The following is a 16,627-nucleotide window of genomic DNA, read 5'->3' on the forward strand; positions in this document are numbered from 1 at the left end:
GTAAATCAACGTACTCTAATTAGTGAACATGGGCTAGGGTCAGGGGTCAGGAGGAGGGCCATTCTGCCATATACCAGTGGGCTCAGCTGCAAAGGAATGCCGCTAGGGAGGGGGCTGCATGTACACAGCTCCCAGAGGGGTCAGGATCTGCCTGCCACCAGCAGGGTTAGGCAATGCCCATGGGTGCCTGTACAGTCAGGGAAGAATAGACAGGAAAAGGGAAGAAGAAAAAAAAGTGGTGAGGGTGGGGGGCGAAGGGAGCATGGAAAGGGAAAAGAGAATGGCACATGAGGCTGTGTGCAGAAGTGGACCTGATACTTGCTCCTAGCTAGGACCACAAGGTGAAATGTTTACCTTGAGCAGAGTCAGTGCCTCTAGCTCCAAAGCAAACTATAGTTTTGGCCTAAGACAAATTATATAAGACATTTTTAAGGCCAATGTACAGAGGAAAAGAAATAGGAGGCAAAACAAAAGAGGGCTGGCCCCTGGAGACACAGGCTCCAGAATCTGTCCTACACTAGTCATGATACCAGACTCTGGCTGCTTTGGACAGCACTGCAGGGTGGCCAAGCCCAACACACAGCCCTTCCCCCAGACTGGTGAGGAGAGCTGCCTCTTAGTGTGTTCTCCAGTCCTGCAGCCCTCTTTCATCACAGACCACCTTTCCGCTGCATTATTTGGGGAAGAGCTTTGAGTGAAAATTATCTCTTAATAGCACTACTGCAAAGTCGGTTCTACAAAGGAACTGCGGACTTGGGACACGGCTTGAGGACAACCAAGAATGCAGCCCTCCACAAGCTGTTATTAGTGGAACCGAGACAATGATGTTGGAGTGTATAAAGAAAACACGTGTTTGTATGTGTGTATGCAACAAAACACACATGTTCCATTGCTTCCACACAAGACAGGGAGAAGCACAGAGGTGGGGGCGTCAGGTGGAAGAAGCATCTTTGCTGAAGGTACAGAATCCTAACCTTGTCCTCAGTTCTTTGTCAAATCCAGTAATTCTGGAGCTTGCCTGCTCCATGTCTAACTGGGACCACACAGAAGGCCTGCTCACAGTGGGTGCAGAACAATGGGACAGAGTCCCGTGCAGCCCCTCCCAGCTCTGGCCAGTACCTGGCACACTGTCAGCACTTGCTCAATGCCAACCATCCGTATTAGAAAGGAAACCAAACTCCCTAGGCCCCCTGCCTGAACACAAGTGACGTAAACCAAATAGGATTCTTCCACCACACACACATACACACCCCTTGTGAATTCTCGCCTGTTGAGCTATCAGCACCTTCCTTCTTCACAGACAGGCCTGGATCATTTTAAAGAACCTCATGGGGAGGCCTGCAGCACCCTACAGAACTTCTTCATGCGCATAGGGCCACATTGTTGATCAAATCTATTTCCAAGATAGCATGATGGGCAAAAGTCGCCCTAACACCAGTGCCTTTGGCAGCCTGTTTCCTCTCTGCTTCTCCAAAATCTATCTGGACTTCAAGACTGCCCTAAAGTGTTCTAAAATGCCCTTCAGGTTACCAACACCTCAATTTGTTCTCCAATAACAAGGGATGTTAATACTTCCCCTTCCTACCTTCAGTTCAACATTTAAGGGCCTACTTCATAGAAGATGCCTGGAGAAACAAAATGCTTAAGCCCCTGTACCTGACCATGAACTTAAGAGAATAATTCATAAACAGAAACTCTTATGCTGGAAGGAACAATTCTGACAAAACACTTGAGGAGTCTCAGAGAGGGCAACAATAGAGACAAGGCATTTTGAAGTTAACACGTGGGGAAAAGCCTCCCGAGAGGATGCTACAACGGCAGATGCCTAAAGGCATGGAAGGTCCCCACAGGCTCAGGGCACTCCAAGTTGTGTGCTGTGGCTCCAGTGAGGCCCCGAAGCATTTCCCAGAAGCAGGTCAGGTTAGGACCAGACCACAGAGTCCTGAAGGCCCTGCTGAGGTGTCTGGACTTGATTGTAAGTGCTAGGGAAGATCTGGAAGGGAAGGACATGACCCAGTCTGTACCCAGGTAAGTGACTCTGGTTGTTCTGGAGGGGAGAGAAAAAGGAGGCAGGGAGGTCACTGAGGCTGATGGTGACAACCCATGGAGGAACAATGAGGGAGTCTGACCTGGGGCAGCAGCTGGGTGAAGGGAGAGGAAGGAGAGAGTGAAGAGACATCAGAGCTCGAGGCATCTGGCTGGAACGAAGGAGCCTCCAGCCACGGGAGGTGGTGTGATGCTGTAAAACGCCGAGTAGTTTGAGAAGGAGACCCCTGCAGGAACCACGCACACCATTGGAGCTGCTGCAGGTGAGGTACCAGCAAATAGTTTGATCTAGGAGGAGGTTAAATACTGGTATGCACAATTAGGTGTGAAGGCAGATGGAGATTTTTAGGAGTCATCAACATAAAGGGAATATTTAAACCAGAGAGTAAATTCCTTAGCTTGTTATTATCAGATATGATAACAGCTGTGAAAGTACCTCTTAAACTGTCAGGAATCATACAATATCCGTGAATTACATCCCTGCCCTCTCTCACCACAGCTTCTTCAAGCCTAAAAGGACCAAAGCAAGGAATGAGTTCTAGCATAACAAAATAAGTCATTGGTTCTCAACCTGGCTGCACATAAGAATCCTCTGGGAAGCTCTTAAAATCCTGATGCCCAAGCCTCAGCCCAGAACAATGAAATGAGAATCTCTGTGGGTGGGACACTGGCATCAGTCTCCAGTATTGTCCAATGGGAAGCCAGGATTGAGAACCTCTGGATTTGTGAGTCTCTTTGGTACACAGCAATACAGTCAGAATTGTTTACCTGAGAAACAGAATTCAATGATGATGAGGAGGTATCATTCAATCAGTAGAAACATTCATTCTTCAACACATACACTCATGGAGGGCCTCTTTTATGGCTGGTACGGTGTTAGGTGTTGGGGCCAGCATTATGCAAGATGGAAGGTGTCTGTCCTCATGAAGTTAATAATACTCTGGAGGAAGCAGACAATAAGTAATGACCATAGGTCCTGGTAATTTCCAGTTCATTTTTCTAGATAAGGGAAATAAATGTTTATTCATTCAATTTATATTCTGAGGGCTCATGGTGTACCTAGGCTGAGGATATTATAAATTAGACAAGGTCCTGCTCTTATGGAGGAATCCAACCTATACAAACAAGAAAATAAATGAGGTAACAATCAAGTTGTAAGCAGGCTAAAGAATATAAAACAGGATGAACTAACAAAAGATGATATGGGCTACGTTACATTAGGGTGGACTGGGAAGGCCTCTCTGAAGAGGTAACAACAACATTCGACCTGAAAAAAGGGAAGAGAAGGAACCAGTCAAGAAAAGGTCTGAAGGGAGTTCCAGGCAGGGGATCCAACAAATGCAAAGGTCTTGCTGTATGAACAAGTACTTGGAACGACAGCACCATGGAGACTAAACCCAAGACTCCAGCCTCTGGCTCCCATGTTTTCTCCACTTGGAAACATTTCTGTCTCAAAGTCCCTAGTCATTATATACTTCCTATGTACCACTTGTTTTTGTTTTTGTTTTTGAGATAGAGTCTCACTTTGTTGCCCAAGCTGGAGTGCAGTGGCACGATCTTGGCCCACCACAACCTCCACATCCCAGGTTCAAGTGATTCTCCTGCCTCAGCCTCCTGAGTAGCTGGGACTACAGGCGTGTGCCACCATGCCCAGCTTATTTTTAGTGAAGACAGAGTTTCACTATATGGCCAGGCTAGTCTTGAACTCCTGACCTCATGATCCACGCACCTCGGCCTCCCAAAGTGCTGGGATTATAGGCGTGAGCCACTGCACCTGGCTGTACCACTTGATTTTTAAAAAATAAAATGGTTGAAGTATTTTTTTAAAAACTGCATTTGGTATTCTGAAGAATTGCAATGGAAGAACAGTAGAAAAGTTATCCCCACAATTGTATTCAGATATAATAATTGTGTAAATTAAAATACTCATACAACAACAACAACAACAACAAAAATAAAATAAACAAATAAATAAAATGGTATGACTTAGAACCTAGGCTTTGGAAGCAGACATTTACAGGTTCAAATCCCTATTCTGCCACTGACTTACTAGTTATATGGCTTGGGACTCGCTCTGTCGCCCAGGCTGGAGTGCAGTGGTGCCATCTTGGCTCATTGCAACCTCCGCCTCCTGGGTTCAAGCGATTTTCCTGCCTCAGCCTTTCAAGTAGCTGGGACTACAGGCGTGCACCACCTAGCTAATTTTTTGTATTTTTCAGTAGAGATGGGGTTTCACTATGTTAGCCAGGCTGGTCTCCATCTTCTGACCTCGTGATATGCCCACCTGAGCAACCCAAAATGCTGGGATTACAGGCATGAGCCACCACATCTGGCCTCTCTCTGACAGTTTCTTACTTTAAAAATGACTTAACAGCTATTTCATAAGATTGTTGTAAAAATTAAAAGTGACTGTGTATACAAGTTCTTGAAATACAGCAAGCACTTAGTAAACAGTAGGTCCCCTCTAAGCAGGGCAAGGGCCAGGTCTGTCTTGTCAGATAAGAGTCACTGTATCTCTGTCATACTGAGACTTAGCAAAGGAGTCACTGAGAGTTCACAAATGAAGACTGCAACTGGGAAGGATGGGGAGGGAAATGTTTTAACCTAGAACAATAGATGCAAAGACACCAAGTCAAGCAGGACATGGATACAGACACACACACAGGCATACCAAGTGAGCCTACATGAAGTCTTTAGAAAAAAGCCCAGGTGAGACTCTGAGCATCTGACCTCTCTCTACTGTGCAGGAAAACAGACACAACATCCTGGCTCAGTCTAATGCCAGATTTTGAAATATTATACAAAGGTCAAAGACTGCATCTTGGTATGACAGTCTGAGACCCATGTACACATCAGGAACAAGAGCAAGCCTGACAAACTCTACCATATGTGCTGGCTCCCTGGGCCTGGTCAGTCTTTGGGCTTTGAAATGCTTGTGAAACTGAGGCCCAAGTCACTTGTTTTACAATGATGTCTCAAAGAAAGTGATGATCTTGCAAGCTGAGGCAGAGATAAGCAGCCCACTTGTTTGGATTTTACTCTTGTTTCTGAAATGGGATATTTTCAAGTTAAACTCATAATGGTTATCTGATGTGGGCTTGGCTTTAAAAACCTTTCATTATATTTCAAACTTTGGAAATGTAACCGTCTTGACTGCCCCATGAAGAGAATTTACAACTTGGATCTGTAGTTTTGTATCTTCTCTGGAGAGCCAGCCAGGGAGAGGATATGGAACAACCATATATATTCAATTGGCTTATTCACTTAAAATGAAGTTTTGCTTGGGTTTAGGAATTAAGAGTATCCCTTTATTTTTGAAGTAAACTTATGAAGTCTGGCCAAATGATTCAAGTATGAATAATTCTTCCATGGATTGTAATTAGAGCAACACAGTTACAGGATTTACCCGATAAGGTTCTTAAGATTAGCATGCATTTGACAAGCAGTTCTTTCTATATGAACAGGAGACTGAGACCTTGGTTAGCCATCCTAGAAATGTCAGCCTTCACAGCAGCAGTTTAGAGAAAGCTGGAGCTGGGGCGGCATGGGAGCCCCAGCTTGGCAAGGTCTTTACCCTCAATACCCAAGCGCTTTGCCTGCGGGCTTCCCCGTTGTTACCCGGATAGCCCCTTCCCACTTGGACCTTTGTTCAGCTGGGACCCACCCCAGCACTAAGGTCTCCCCTACCCCCCAGGATCTCAACTCAGTCCCAGGCAACACAAGGGAGGCTATCAGCTCCCAAACTGACCTTCCCTCGGCCAATGTACTTTCCATGGGGAGGTCTGTGTAGCCTTGGGAGATAAAGTCAAGGTTTAAAAGAATCTGAACGCACGGCTCTATTTTTCCTCTCAGTCAACAGCTTTAAGCGAAAACAGACATGAGGTTAGGCGAATGGTTTTTCCTCGTTTGCACCTTGCTTCAAGCGACTTAACGCCAACACGAGTTCTTCACCCCCATAACTCCAACCATGACCCGACCCACCGCCCCAAGGAACATGCCGCCTTGCCAGATGCTTCGGAGTCCGCTCGACCTCCTCCCCGACGAGTGTCTACACCTGATCACACTGTTTTAAAGCGGTGGCGCCCTCAGCGGCCTAAGTGGGTAAGGAGGGATCGGCTGTGCGATATTGCCGAATCTCCTTCCCAAATCGCGCCCACCGTCCCTCCTTTCGCCTTCCCTCCCCTCTCCCCACCGCGACGCGGAGGGAGCTACACAACCGACTATTCATTCTTTCTCAACAAAGGGAGAGAGGGAGGGAGACGTTGTCAACAGTTACAGGGCAGGCTCCTTCGCTTTCTTTGCAAACTTCCCAAGGGATTAGCGGAGGAACTCCCCTCCCCCGAGCCTTGGGCTTCCTGCGGAGCGCTCTGAGCCCTGGCATCTCCCCGACTCCGGCCGGATTCCGCAGAGAGACGCTGGGCGGGAGTGGACTGGGCTGGGTGGCCGGCCGAGCAGCCCGGACGGGCAGGGGTCGGGCGTGGCCAGCGCCAGGGAAGATGCCGCTCGAGTGCCACCGAGCAGAGACGCCTGGCCGCCAGTCGCTGAGCGCTCCCCGCCGTGGGCCGCGTCCCCGGAGTCCCAGGGCGCTCGGAGGGCCGGGAGAGGGCAAGCCCCAGACCCCACTTCAGCCACCCCCGCCTCCAACGCCAGATCCGCTGAGGGGGAGGGAAGGGACCAACAACTGCCGGCTCTACTTTCCCCAGAGTCTAACTTTCTCCAACAAACTTCCCTGTGCGTCCTCACCGGTGTGGGGGAAGTTCAGACGCCCCGGGAGGAACAGCACCCCAAGGACGCTGGGCGCGCGGCGGAGACTCACCTCCGGGCTCGGCGCTGGGCGCTTGGGCTCTCCGGATCTCCGGCGGGGGCTCAAAGGCGCCGCGCGGCCTGCCTCGCACTGCCGGCGCTGCGGCTGCTCCGGGAGCTGGGGCCGCTCATGGTTCGCGGGGCGTACCCGCCGAGAAGCCCGCGCCCTGCTAGCCCGTGCGCCTCGCAGCTTCGGCCCCGGCCCCGGCCCGGGCAGCAGCAGGCGCAACTCTGAGCCCGTGGCGGGCACTCCGGCCCTCAACTGGTGATTTGCGGTTCCGCGGCCACACCCCGGCGAGCCGATTCGTGCTGCCTAGCGGAACCCCCCGAGACATTTACATTCGGCGACCTCGCCTGGCCTCCTCTGCCCGGATTTTAGAGTTTAGCTCTCTTCGTATCTCTCCGAGGAGCCAGTCCTCAAGTATAGCTCGATCACTTCCTTTCTGAAGCTCTCTCCGGAGACAACCTCGTCTAATCCACTCCTCCCCCTTCCCCGCGTTATTTAATTACCCAGCAGGTCTGCTTTGCTCGTCTGCAGACACCTGGCTGGCTTTCGGTGTGAAGGGCTTTGACGGGACAAAGACCCAGGTAACTACAAACGAACCAGCCACGGGGAACCGGCAAATCAATCGCACTCGCACCGACGTATTGAAAGCAAAGCGCGAGCTGGAGGTGGCACTTCAGCACTAGGTGGTTTGATGGGGTGAAAAACTGGAGCCCACTAGAAAAGACTTACACTATCATATATCAAGACCCATTATAAAGCCATAGAAATAGTAGAAGGATAGACAAACTGACCAATGGAATAAAGTCCAAAAACATTTACAATATGTGGTCACTTGATTTATGGCAGGTGCTGTTGTGCTCTATTGGGAGTCAGATTGGTTCTGTTTTTCCAGTAAATGGTGCTGGATCAACTGACTCTCCCATCCCCAATCAATTCCAGATGGATTTTAAAGGTAAAAAGTAAAACAATAACACGATCCAAAGAAAATGTCCCAAAAAATCTTCATTATCTTGGGGTAAACAATGTCTTAAACACATGTGGTACTAATACAAAGAAAAAACCGATCATTAGACAAGATTAAAATTAAGAGCTTCTGTTCGTGAAAAGACAACATTAGCAAAAAGGCAAACCACAGAGTAACATAATTGCAACACATATATCCAAAAAAAGGTTTGTTTACAGATATATAAAGAACACCTACGGATCAGCAAGAAGGAGAAAAATCCAATTAAAAACAGGCAGAATGTTTTCACTGGCATTTCTGAAGAGAGGACAAACAGTTATTTTTCAAAAAAGTCGATAAACATATGGGCAAGTTCTCAATTTATTATACATACCAGAAATGCAAATTGAAATTTCAGTGTAATCTAACTTCATACCATCCAGAATGACTACAATCAAAGGGCCTGACCATACTGCTAGTCAAAGTGAACTTTTTACAATCACTTTAAAAACCTGTTTGGCATTATCTAGAAAGCTGAATTAACATGTATCCTGCAACCCAGCGATTCCATCCCTAAGTATGCACCCAACAGAGATATATGCACATATTCACCAAAAGATGTTGAAAAATGTTTATAATGTATCCTTTTTTGTTGTTTTTGTTGTTGTTGTTTGAGACGGAGTCTCACTCTGTTGCCAAGGCTGGAGTGCAGTGGCAACATTTCAGCTCACTGCAATCTCCACCTCTCAAATTCAAGCAATTCTGCCTCAGCCTCCTGAGTGGCTGGGATTACAGGCCTGCACCACCGCGCCCAGCTAATTTTTGTATGTTTAGTAGAGACTGGGTTTCACCATGTGGGTCAGGCTGGCCTTGAACTCCTGACCTCGTGATCAGCCTGTCTCAGCCTCCCAAAGTGCTGGGATTACAGGCGTTAGCCACTGCACCTGGCCTGTATCTCTTTATAACAGCCCAAAGGAAAACAACCCAAATGTCCATCAGCAGAAGAGAGATAAAAGGTGTAACATACAACATGGTAATAAGAATGAATGAACTACATTTACACTCAAAATGAGTGAATCTTACAAATACAATATTGAGTGAAAGAAGCTGGCCACAAATGGGTACATACTATATAATTCCATTTACATAAATTTCAAATATAGTCAAAGCATATCTATGATGTTAAAAGTGAAGACAGTGGTTATCTTGAGCTATGGATTGTGATAGAAAGGGATCCCAGAGGTGGCTTCCAGGTGCTGGTAATATTCTACTTCTTAATCCATGTCATTTAATAAAAATCACCTGTCCTTTAGTTTATAAAAATCAATTGATTTGTGCATGATCTGCTTGTATGTTTTACTCCAAGAAAAACATTTTAAAAATTGTACCATATCGGGTATATCATTTTACTCCCTGTGAGAAACACTTGTTAGTAAGTATACAAGATTCCAAGTGCAGCATCCTTTAGACTGAGTTTCTACCTTCACCTTTCCCTTATGAGTATTTTTGTGGGTTAGTCTTTATCCTTCCTGCTTTCTTAGAAGCATGAATATTTCATTGTTGTATTTTCCCTAAGTGTTTAGTGCAGTGAATGTCAAACAGACCAGCTAGTATATTTCTAAATTGAAGTATCCGAAATTCATCTACTGATTTTCTGCTGCTCTGAGATGTCACTGAGAATAGTGGAAAAACATTAGTTTTTCTTGATTTTCAAAGTTCTCTGAGTACCTACTATATAGTACCTCCTGCGTAACCTACAGAGTTTCTAGTGCGGAGCATCACGGGGGAAGTAGCAATAAAGAAAGACCAGAAGAAAACCTTCGGCAACCCATTCTTCCCCTCAGTCCCTCCATTTCCTCATGAGTAAGTGAATATATGCCCACATCACGGGTTCCCATGAGAAGTCCAGGAAATAATGGATGTGAAAGTGCCTAGCACATAACAGGTTTCATTAATTATCACTAGATGTGGTGACACAATCTATCATTGTCTTCACAATGTCACTGTGAGATAGGAGGCATCTCTATCCTCATCTTATGTGGGAGGAAACAGTCTCAGAAACGTTAAGTGACTTCAACCATAAATTCATTTGATAAATACTTGTTGCATGCCTGTGTGCCAAGATGCATAGCTAGTGAGAAGCAGAATCCGACTTTGAATCAAGTGGGTTTTTTTGGTTTTTGTTTTTGTTTTTGAGACAGAGTCTCGTTTCCTTGCCCAGGCTGGATTGCAATGGCGCAATCTCAGTTCACTGCAACCTCCACCTCCCAGGTTCAAGTGATTCTCCTGCCTTAGCCCCCCAAGTAGCTAGGATTACAGGCACGTGCCAGCACGCCCAGCTGATTTTTGTATTTTTAGTAGAGACAGGGTTTCATCATGTTTGCCAGGCTGGTCTCAAGCTCCTGACCTCAAGTGATCCACCTGCCTCGGCCTCCCAAAGTGCTGGGATTATAGCCATGGGTATTTTAAGTTCAGTGAATCTTTCCAGGAAACCACAACCATATTCACATTTGTATCTCCTGGGTCTAGCACACAGTAGATGCTCAATATGTTAATGGTTTAATAGTGGGAATAAATATAATTTTTTGACTAGGTAGTATTCACAGAACATTGCAATATGGTTCACAAGTTAAACCTAGATAAGGTGTCCAGTGAAAAGTTCCCCTTTTACTTCTGTCTCCCATCTGCCCAGACCCCTCCCACTAGAGATGAGTACTGCTATCGTGTGTGCCAACCAGAGCTTCTGTATATGTCTGTGTGCATGCATGTGTTATTATCCCATCCCTACCCAAAAAGTAACATACTATACCCACTGTTCTATACTTTACTTTTTAAAAACCACTTAATATATCTTGGAGATTTTCCTGTATTAGTACAGAGCAACTCTATTCTTTTTTACATAGCATTTCTTTGAAGAGAGGAACCATAATTTACTGGGCATTTAGCTTGTTTCCAATCCTTTCTTATTACAAATCATATTGCAATGAATAAAAAATGTGAGTATTCTGTAAAATCAATTTCCAGAGGTAAAATTGCTTAGTCAGAGGGTATATGCCTCTGTAATTTTGATAAATAATGCCAATTGCCTTCTGTAAGGATTGTGCCAATTTCTGCTCCCCAGCAATGTAAAAAAATGCCTGTTTCCCCCACAGCTTGGCCAGAAGGTATTATTAGTAACACCTTTAATTTTTGTCAACTTGATAAGGAAACTATAAATTTTAGTGTCATTTTCATTTACATTTCTTTTATAATAAGTGAGGCTGCTTATCTTTTCATGTTTAGTAGCCATTTGTTTTTTTTTCTTTTTTGGCATTTGTATTTCTGTTTTGCTACACATTTGTAGGTCTTTTTCATATCAATATTCTAGGGCCTCTTTCCATATTAAGAAGTTTAGCTCTTTGTGCTATGAGCTTCAAACACTTTTTCAATGATAATATTAAAAGAGGTGATATATGAAAAACACTGTTATTTTAGGACGCAAGCAGAATGAGTTAGAGAAGTGAGAGCCACAGTGGGGGCACTGATCAGAAGGCTTCTATGGAATAAATTCTTACCAAATGACAGGGGCTTTCTCTAGGCTGGTGGGAATAGAAGTAAAAAGCCAAAGTTATTACAAAGAAATAATTGGCAAGAGTTATTAATTAGCTCCAGGCACTGTGGCGCATGCCTGTAGTATCAGCTACTCGGGAGGCTGAGGCAGAGGATAACTTGAGCCAGGAACTTGAGGCTGTAGTGTCCTATGATCCTATGATTGTGGCTGTTCATAGCCACTGCACTCCAGCCTGGGCAATACACCGAGCCCCCATTACAAAAAAAAAAAAAGTTAGGCTGGGCGCAGTGGCTCATACCTGTAATCCCTGAACTTTGGGAGGCCAAGGTGGGTGCATCACTTGAGGTCAGGAGTTAGAGAACAGCTGGCCAACATGGTGAAACCCCGTTTCTACTAAAAATACAAAAAATTAGCTGGGCATGGTGGCAGGTGCCTGTAGTCCCCACTACTCAGGAGGCTGAGGCAGGAGAATCACCTGAACCCAGGAGGTGGATGTTGTGGTAAGCCAAGGTCGCACCACTGCACTCCAGCCTGGGCAACAGAATGAGACTGCGTTTCAAAAAAAAAAAAAAAAAAGAAAAAAAAGGTAATAATTAGCAATAACAATTACGATAACATTAGCTATACCTGCTTTAGAAGTAACTACATGCCAACTACTATGCTAAGTGCTTTACAAGCTTTAAGTAATGAGCTGATACTATTGTTGCCCCCATTTCACAAATGAGAAAAGTGGGTTTACCAATTAAGAAACTTACTCAAGTTCAAATGAGATTTAAGTGGCAGAACCAAAGCTAACCCCAGGTCTGTCTGACACCTGCTGCTTGGCAGAGTGGAGGAGAAAGATCAAAGGTCTTCAGTTGGAGTGCCTGAGTAATTGCCTGGCTTGACGACAGAGGTCAAAGCCAGAGAACAGCTCCCTTTGGCTGGAGGGACATACTCAGTTTCAGGCACACTGAGCATTTCTCAAAGCTCATTCTTGTCCATGACCACACTTCCTCTAGTGTCTCTGTGACTCTAAGAGGGGAGTATCCCTATTTTACTAGTGAGAAGACTCAGGTACCACAAACTAAATAACCAATTGCAGCTCAGATGTTCTATTCCCTAGGAAACCTTCCCTGACACCCAGCATAGGTCAGGTTCCCTGGTTATATGTGTCTTACAGCACCCTCTCCTTCTTGGAATTTGTCACAGTTGGTAATTATTCATTTCTGTTATTGCTGTTGAATACCTGTTGCTCTATAGACTCTAAGATCTATATCTGGTTTTGTCTTTGTTTTGTTCTTAGTTTGGGGCCTGGAACTCAGTACTTATTGAATGAATGAACTCCTTTGGCCTTTCACCTTTATATTAATCATAAAGCTCCCCATAGGCTAAATAAATATAATCTCCTGGATGTTGGTCATACTATAAACAATTTTAGAAATCAAATTTCTTCAGGTCCACAACCAGCCTTCACTTAAACTTTTATTTTATTTTTATTTATTTTTTTGAGATGGAGTCTCCCTCTGTCACCCAGGCTGGAGTACAGTGGCGTAATCTCAGCTCACTGTAACCTCTGCTTCCGGCGCTCAAGCGATTCTCCTGCCTCAGCCTCCCAAGTAGCTGGGATTATAGGCATGTGCCACAATGCCAGGCCAATTTTTGTACTTTCAGTAAAGAAGAGGTTTCACCAGGTTGGCCAGGCTGGTCTTGAACTCCTGAAATGAACCACTTGCCTTAGTCTCCCAAAGTGCTGGGATTACAGGAGTGAACCATCAAGCCCAACCACACTTAAACTTTTAAATATGGAAACCCTGAGCTGCTTTGCAAAAGAGACACGTGAAAGGACAACATAACAATGACTTCTGAGCAGCACAAGACGCCTGTCAGGGAGCACTCAACCTGGAGTGGATTACTTCCTGCCACCGTCATTGCTTGAGTCCCATCCCATAACAGCACTAGGTAACAGGCAGCTAAGGTAGGCATTAGATGAAATGCATTTTGACAAAGAACAATCCCTAAAGTTCTTGCTTTGCCAAGTCTTAACAGTAACAGGTAAGGAATAACAGATGCTTAAGCTATCGCCGAGGAAGACCAATCAGAAAAGCTGAACTTGAACAATCCCAGAAAGAAAGATTGAGAATTCCCTGAAGTTAATATATCATAACTACTGATACAAAGAGCTGGCCACTCTGATATGGACCAGAAAGGCAAAATTCTGCAATTATTTTCAGAAGCCTTACCCTGAAGAGCTAGTCATGAACTTGGTGCCCAGTCTACTAGGCAGGGAAGTCAACTCAGCTTCCAGAACACCTTTGTGATAGCTGCATACTCGCTACCACATTGGCCAGAGAAATCATTGTCTGAGGACTATGGCTTACTGATCCTCAGTAAATACTATAGAATAAATAATGAGAGAGTGAAAAAAAGATGAAGTTCTTGACAACACAGGCTCATTTTCTGTGCAAAGCACACCTCAACCTGATTGTCTATATTTAAATCACCCATTTCAGCACTTACTCTTATCACCAAACTCTGGATCCTGTTTCCCATTTACTTCCTCAGTCTAATTACTAGCTTTTTTTTTTCATCAATTAGCTTCTTAATTCAACAATTGGAAAGAAATACACCAAAATGTCTCTGGATAGGAATTCCAGATGATTTTATTTCCTTATTTACACAGCTTTCCTTTCCAGTTTTTCCTTACAGTAAATGTCTGTGTGTGTGTGTATAAACATATATATGTTTGTATTTAAAATTTTTTTAATTTATTTTTTAGAGTCTCACTCTGTCACTTAGGCTAGAGTACAGTGGAGCTGTCAAAGCTCTCTGCAGCCTCCATCTTCTGGGTTCAAGCGATTCTCCTGCCTCAGCCTCCTGAGTAGCTGGAATTACAGGTACATGGCACCATGCCTGGCTAAGTTTTTTTTTTTGTATTTTTAGTAGAGACGGGGTTTCAACATGTTGGCCAGGCTGCTTTCAAACTCCTGACCTCAGATGATCTGCTCACCTTGATCTCCAAAGTGCTGGGATTACAGGCATGAGCCTCTGTGCCTGGCCAGCATATATTATTTTCATAACGTAAAATGTTACTTAAAAATAAATTCAAAACATATTTCAAAAATATAAACAAAGTTTTAAAAATTCATTGAGCGTCTACCATATGGAAAGCATCACTAGCCCTGAGTGATGAAGGTGATCACATTACCAGGACTTTCATCCTAGCAGGGAGCATGGCATGGATCTGGAGGGAGGGATGGATGGGCTGCAGCAGAGCTTCCAGTGCTGTGGGAACCCAGAGAAGGGAGAGACTAAAAGTGCTGGGGGCGAGGCTGGATGGCTCACACCTGTAATACCAGCACTTTGGGAGGCTGAGGCCGGTGGATCACCTGAGGTCAGGGGTTTGAGACCAGCCTGGTCAACATAGTGAAACCCATCTCTACTAAAAATATAAATATTAGTGCTCTATTTGGCAGCAAGTATACTAAAAAAATACAAAAATTAGCCAGGTGTAGTGGCATGTGCCTGTAGTCCCAGCCACTCAGGAGGCTGAGGCAGAACAATTGCTTGAACCTGGGAGGTGGAAGTTGCAGTGAGCTGAGATCGCACCATTGCACTCCAGCCTAGCCAACAAGAGCAAAACCACATCTCAGAAAAAAAAAAATGTTGGAAACAGACTGTTGATGCTGGTGATGCCCGTGAAAATAAAAGAGAATAAAGGAGAGGGAGATGATGCAGGGAAGCAGGGAGCTTGATTATGGAAATGAAGAGAGAGGAAACAAATGTATGTAAAATCTAGTGGCAATGGCCACCTGACTGCTTTCTTGAGTTATGACCGGAAAGGGCTCAGTTTAGATGCTTTGGGCTGCCCCGGGGTTGGGGGTGGATGGGTGATGATGAGCTGTGCCACCTTGTTCCACTGCAGGAGGAATGCAGGTGGTTGAGGGAAATGCAGGGAACATGAAGCATGTATGTTTCACCAGCACCCCCATACAGAAGGAGCCAGACTGACAGAAAAATCTGACTTGCTTGGATGTACTAATTCAATCTCTAAGAGCAAAGTCAGCCTTCCAGGAGTTCACTCTCCTGTACATACGAAGATAAACATCCTGAAATGCTCATGGTCGCATCATTTACAGAAAATCTGTAGATATATGATTTAATTATAGCACATCTATACTTGGCATGCACTCTGCAGCTGATAAGAATGAGATGATTCCATACGTATTGACAGAAAGATGGCTGTGAAATGTTAAATGAAAATACAAGTTTCCCTTTTCGTGTGAAAATAACAGACTTCTGTAATTGTGTGCATTTGTGTGGGATTATGTTCAAGTGTCTGGAGGAATTTCCTCCCATCAAACTGTTTGAGAAGTCAAACTGACTGGTGAGCACAAAAGGATGTACCTTTTCTTTCACGTTATTGTAAACTGACTTTTTTCTGATGATCACTAATTGCTTTTATTTTGTTTTATAATCTGCATAGTGCTTACTATGTGTCTGGCACTGTTCTAAGAGCCCTATGTACATTAACTCATTTGATTTTGACAATAATCCTGTGAGGTAGCTCTGTTCTTTTCCTCTTTTACAGGTGAGGACATGGTCCTTGCCCAGGTCACATAGCAACATGTAAAGGAGTTAAGCTCTGAACCCAGGCCACCTGGCTCAGACTTTGTGCTCTTAATCACTAGGGTTCAGTGCCTCAAAAAGATTAAATAAACAAATAGCACTGCTTTTAGGATCACACACATCTGCATTTGAATCCCAGATTTTGCAAATTAGCTGTGCAATTCCTAGCAAGTGTCTAACTTCCAGATCAGTTTCCTCATATGCAAAATGAAGATAATAGTTACATACCTCAAGATGCTTTGGGAAAACTACAAAAAATATGTTCAGTGCCAGGCACTTAGTGAGCACTTGATAAATGCAGACACTTTTATCTATTGAGATTAAACTACTAGCCTTTTAATGTATATTGGTTTTACAGGTCGTTTTCTTGACTGGCTGCCTGACATTATTGGGTGCTTCAAGGGTGAATGGAAAGGGGGGACTTGGGAAAAAGGGGGAATCTGAGAAAGTAGAAAATGCTAAATTGACACTTCCGCTTCACAGTTTTGCCTAAAGTCAGTCCAAAAACAAAACTGATAATATGTATATGAGTTTTAGAGTCATTCTGGAGTAAAATGTCATTATACTCATTCTTAGGAGGAGAATATGGAGGCTCAGGGATTATCTAAGGCCACCAAGCAAGTTACATAGCAGAGCCAGGACTGAAAGTGAGACATTCTAATTCCACATC

At 44.6% G+C, this 16,627-nt stretch overlaps 1 protein-coding gene across 2 annotated transcripts in view; it reads right to left on the reverse strand.

Moving 5' to 3' along the window:
- BCAR3 (BCAR3 adaptor protein, NSP family member) overlaps window positions 1-7,078 on the reverse strand; it is a 132,969-nt gene extending 125,891 nt beyond the window's left edge. The window contains exon 1 of one of the 2 annotated variants that reach the window (XM_032247995.1): window positions 6,863-7,078. The gene's annotated coding sequence lies outside the window, so the exon portion shown is untranslated. The remainder of the gene's footprint in view (window positions 1-6,862) is intronic. The other variant, XM_032247996.1, reaches the window with a different exon arrangement.
- Window positions 7,079-16,627: the final 9,549 nt, after the last annotated feature.

The sequence above is a fragment of the Sapajus apella genome, unplaced genomic scaffold (assembly GCF_009761245.1).
Source record: "Sapajus apella isolate SASKATOON/1434 unplaced genomic scaffold, GSC_monkey_1.0 scaffold64, whole genome shotgun sequence".
NCBI classification, from domain to species: Eukaryota; Metazoa; Chordata; class Mammalia; order Primates; family Cebidae; genus Sapajus; species Sapajus apella.